The following is a 5683-nucleotide window of genomic DNA, read 5'->3' on the forward strand; positions in this document are numbered from 1 at the left end:
TCTTGATTGAGTTTGATTATGTTTATGATGATGTTTATGATGTTTTACTTGAATGTTAATGGCTGTCCAAAATTAATGAGTAGCTAATCTTGTTTGTTCTACCTAGGTTTGATGAATATTGTTAGGTTTTGACTAGTAATATGGATTGTTAATGATCATGGCTTAAATTGTTAATGTAAAGTTTGATTTAATAGTAAATTAGATTGTGTTTGGTGGCTGTGTTTTGTCTGATTATACCTAATAACCTCGTGCTTTAATTAATTGAATCGTTTTGATTAGTTGTTGCATGTTTAAGGCTCTTTACTTTGTGTTTAGGGTTTAATTGCGGGGTGTACAACCGTAGGGATAAGTGGGTAAATTAAATAAATAAAATCAGTTGTGAAACACCTTCTTAGAGACCGAGGGGTGATAAGAAGTAAACTCGTCTCATTACTTTTACTTGTTAGAATTAAGATCGCGCGAGAGCGGGTTTTGTTCTTGTCGGGTTTGGGTGTGTGAGCGATTAGTTGGTCTAGTTTAAGTTAAGTTGAATTGTTCCTCTATCCTTGGTTGCGTAGTATTCGTTTCCATTAGGCTAGTGTGTCGGTGAGACCGAGAGGTGAGTCGGTATTAGAACACGTTAATAATTTGTTTTCCCGGTTTGTTCTTAAAATCAACTAAGATAAGTTAGAGTTTGTTAGTGAGACCGAGAGGTGATCTGATCTTCTTGAGCGAACCTTAGGTGTGTCATCCTTTAGAACCGGTGTCGTGAGAGTTTTCAATCCATTGTCTTGTCATCTCCTTCAATATGATTCTTACCTAGGTAGACATTTTTATCACTGCAGTCAAAGTTTCCGAAGTTTTGTTAAAAGTTTTCATTTAGTTAAGTCAAGTAGTTAAATCAATTCTAAAATAAATCAATTAAATATTTTGGTGAGTCTTGGTTAGAGTTTAGTGATTATAAACGTTTTCACGTGTCTTCGAGTTCGATATCCGGACTTTCTTCATCTGTGCTATACGCGACCGGTACACTTGTCGTTTGTGTGAACTAAGATAGATTGTTTGGTTTTTAAAGCTTAGTTGCGACTTGTGTTTTATTTATATATATTTTTTCGCACATCACCGCTGCTTCATTTCGTATAGTGATAACGCTTTCTCTTTCTTAGCGCTCCCCCCCCCCCTTGTATAGTAAGGGGAACTTTGGTTGCGCGAGTTTCTCTTCTACTTCTAGGGGTCTATTTTCTCTGACTTGACTCAGCTTGACCTACTTGACTCAGAGGTTAGAGTATCGCTTTCATACGGCGAGAGTCATTGGTTCAAATACAATAGTAGGTAAAACCGACCGAAAGCCCCACTTTTGCCAGCATGACAGCAAGCACGGACTGGCAGCAAGGAGTCAACTGAATGACCAAAGCATCGGTTGCTTCCACTTGTGGCCTTCTTCGAGCGCCCTGACACCTTAATATCAACTCACCCCCCCCCCCTCTTCCACAAGTAGGTGGAGACTGGGAGAGCCGGAAACCCTAACGGGAACCCTTCACCGCGCCACACGCTTCTTTCGCGAAGTGCTTTCTCAGATGTTTTCACTCCTGCCCCCGCAAGCGAAGAGGTTTCAAGATACCAGTCGACCGAGCGGAAGTGAACAGCTCCGAGCAAATCTTCTAGAGAGCGTACCCTTTGTTTCTACTCTTTCTCTCTTCTAAAAATAACTCAAAAACATCGATCACTGCTGGGTTCGTATTTAAAGAACCTAAAGGAGCATCAAGAAAGGGAAATCATATATGATAAAACATAAAGAACCTAAGGAACATAATGAGGCATTGGGATTTGATAAAACATAGATCTTGTAAATAGTCTAATCTACATATATAGACTCGCGAGAATCTCTGAGTGTTCAGGCATTCAATCACTATTAGATTGAGATGGACAATTTATAGAAAAAAACGGGAAAAATGATTCTTTTTTTTTAACCCTCGTCAAAAGTATAATATACTATCTCCCAACTCCTTCAGAGAGACAATCGGAATCTCGATATAGGCGATAAAACCGAAAAGGAAATCTTTGATCTCAGCAAATTGATGCTGAGAAAAAAAGAGCGTGAACCTCTTTTTAAGTCGCATTTTGACCGTATTTCCCCCGACCCCGAGGAAATAAGTAAAACAATCAGTCGAAGGAGCGGGTGTTACATAATAATCCTTGAAAATCTTTATAGTTATCCTTTGAATTACTCATAAGTATATACTATGAATTTCATTTCGCACCGAAAACTATTCAACTTTTACACGAATTTTCAAGTGGATGAGATTGGTCGAGTGGTCTCAGTTCGAGATGGGATTGCACGTGTTTATGGGTTGAATCGAGGAAATAAGTAAAAACAATCAGTCGAAGGAGCGGGGGTTACATAATAATCCTAGAAAATCTTTATTGTTATCCTTTGAATTACTCATAAATATATCCTATGAATTTCATTTCGCACCGGAAACTATTCTAGGAGAAGTTCGAATCCGTTCCGTTCGAATATTGATCGGTCTCAGTTTGACAAGGTTTACGCGTTACTGGTTCCCGGAAGAGTTAGTTTCTCCATTAGCTAAACCCTTTCTTATTCTTACCTTGCCTGTGGACTCGTATTTTGTTCGTACACAATCAACGGAGGCCTCCCCGACATATCTTGCAACGTCTTCAATAGCATGCTCTTACTTCGTCTTTAACTTAATAAGTCATCAAATTTGGTTCTTTTTGATCCCCAGTTGCCATCAGCCGGCCGGTGGGAGCGAGAAGTTTGGGATATGTTTGGTGTTTCTTCCATCAATCATCTCAGATTCTTTAATGTGGTTAATCTAGGAGATGTTTTTTATTTACACTCACGCCTTTTGGAAAGAGCTGCTAAATTAAGTTCTCTTTTAGGTGAAAGAAGTATGACCGCTTTACCAATAGTTGAAACCCAATCAGGAGACGTTTCGGCTTATATTTCTACTAATGTCATTTCAATTACTGATGGACAAATATTCTTATCTGTCGACCTATTCAATGCTGGAATCTAACCCGCTATTAATGTGGGTATCTCTGTTTCCAGAGTGGGGTCTGCAGCTCAAATTAAAGCTATGAAAAAAGTAGCCGGTAAATTAAAACTGGAACTGGCACAATTCGCAGAATTAGAAGCTTTTGCACAATTTGCTTCTGATCTCGATAAAGCTACTCATAATCAATTGGCAAGAGGTCAACGATTATGTGAATTGCTTAAACAATCCCAATCCGCCCCTCTCGCGGTAGAGAATCGACATAGAGGAAAGAGAACTACTAGTAGTCTACAACCTTACTAATAACTAAGAAAGGTGCTTTCCTTTACTAATGCAAGACTCCTCTCATTCTCAAAGTAGCTGTCTCCGTCCCGCTATTCCTGCTTCTGGAATAGAGTAAGCTTCTCTTCTTTGGGCTACTTTCCTTCCGGTAATGCCTTTCCATGCGGTCACATTGCCCTTCTACTTACTGGCTTGGCTATTTCGACGGATTTGCTTCGGCGGGTGATTGAACTAAAAAATCATTTTTGAAAGCGGCACTCCTTCCTTGCTTCTTACCCCGTAGTGGGAGAAGAAGCAATGATGGTATCTGGGGAATAAGCATCGGCTAACTCTGTGCCAGCAGCCGCGGTAATACAGAGGATGCAAGCGTTATCCGGTATGATTGGGCGTAAAGCGTCTGAAGGTGTCTTTTTAAGTCCGCTGTCAAATCCCAGGGCTCAACTCTAGATAGGTAGTGGAAACTACCAAGCTGGGGTACGGTAGGGGCAGCGGGAATTTCTGGTGGAGCGGTGAAACGCATAGAGATCGGAAAGAACACCAACGGCGAAAGCACTCTGTTGGGCCGACACTGACACTGAGAGACGAAAGCTAGGGGAGCGAATGGGATTAGATACCCCAGTAGTCCTAGCCGTAAACGATAGATACTAGGCGATGTGCGTATCGACCCATGCAGTGCTATAGCTAACGCGTTAAGTATCCCGCCAGTGGTTACGACCTCTCTCTTTCACGGAGAAAACGAGGGTTCAAGTCCCTCTAGGGGTATACCAATACTCAAGACTATAAGGAGTGGGATTTTCAATCAAGTGATCCATCTTTGTCATGTCCTAATAGTCTACTCAGTGGGACTTTGTATTTTATATCAAGTGATATGTATTTGTCAAATCTGCCTGGGAGATGAAAGGAAGTTGATTATGGAACGTCTAAAATGAATTAGGCGTTGGGTCGATGCCCGAGTGGTTAATGGGGACGGACTGTAAATTCGTTAACAATATGTCTACGCTGGTTCAAATCCAGCTCGGCCCAACAATTTGTCAATCTACTATCAGATGGTAGAACCCTCTTGTTATTAAAAAATACCTGACATGAGAGAATAAAAAAGAATCCAAAAGTTCACACTTGGGTAAAGACGACTGACTTTGGAAACGGAACACGAACCAATTTAAGCTATTCCGGCTTCTTATTGAGCGTAGCGAAATCAAGGTTTATGGAGAAAGTCAGCGAAGTTTCTATGATGTTCTACCTTTGCGCAGTCTCGCTCCACAGTGACAGCGGAAGGCTCCGCACCTGAGCCTCGTTAGACTCAGCAGAAGTGTAAGGTGTAAGTGAAGAGAATGGAAGAGATGAAGTCCGCCCCTTAGCCTAGTCTATATCACAGTTGACGCAACTCCTTCTCACTACTACTTAATTAATTCATTAATGGCTAAACTTTTTCATAACCTGAGCTTTCCTTAACCAGTTGACCTTAGCCTCTCTTTCTTTATAGTTCGACTAAGTGACTTCGTAACCGAAACCTACTTTTTTCTTACTGTAGCATAGGCCTTCGCCACTTCAAACGGGCCCTTCGCCCCTCATTTTTTCTTGGAAAGAGCGGGGCCTTACTTATTCAGGGGGTGGGGGAACCCGTAGGAAAGGGAGACGAACCGCCGAATTAACATCTGAAATCACCAACATGAACACAAACGAAATCTTTAATTTCGTATAGAAAGAAAACGAACCACTTCTATTCTCGGAGCCCACGGAGTGGTATATGAAAAATGTCTTTTTGGTCCCTTTCTTCCAGTGGTTAGGACATTGTCTTTTCATGTCGAAGACACGGCTTCGATTCCCGTAAGGGATAGGTACTCATTCTCGGCCGCTTTCAGTTAGTGTTCATTGCTGAGTGATCGCTCGCTATCTGGATGGAAAAGGTGGTCCGGAAGCTTCCTCTCTCCCAGCAAGCAAGATGAGATCACCACTTCTCTCGGACTTCCTTTACTTCGTAACCTTAGCTTTAGATGTCCTTTCATAGATTCTTGAACCTCCGACAGACATAATATCCATATGCGTTCTTTCTCTCCTCCCCTCAGCCATAGAGCCATCTTCCCCCCTTTTTCACTATCTCGCCCAGCATATCTGCCGCGAGCAAGGTGGCATAGTGTGTCAGTAAACACGCAGTGGTTAAGGGCATAGACCTCCAGACAAGACAGATTCATTTGTGGGTTCCAGTCTAGTTTTATAGATTCCAATAGAGTCATCGCTCGCTTTTGCTTTTGACAAGATGTCCTAATCCTTTTGGTAAGCGTAAGCATTTCGTAAGAAGAAAAAACTAGATATTAAACTCCCGGTATCAGTTACAATGCTCACTATTACGGATCCCACGACGACAGCTCCCGCTGAAGCAATTGTTGCTGCGGAGGTAGCTAAAT

The 5683-nt window shown here is 41.7% G+C and overlaps 1 pseudogene; it reads left to right on the forward strand.

Annotated features, from left to right (window-relative positions):
• Positions 1-3507: 3507 nt before the first annotated feature.
• On the forward strand, positions 3508-3992 carry LOC143618019 (18S ribosomal RNA; annotated as a pseudogene).
• Positions 3993-5683: the final 1691 nt, after the last annotated feature.

The sequence above is a fragment of the Bidens hawaiensis genome, unplaced genomic scaffold, assembly GCF_021521415.1.
Source record: "Bidens hawaiensis isolate Kalapana, Puna unplaced genomic scaffold, B.hawaiensis_p1.1 tig00061997_1, whole genome shotgun sequence".
NCBI lineage: Eukaryota > Viridiplantae > Streptophyta > Magnoliopsida > Asterales > Asteraceae > Bidens > Bidens hawaiensis.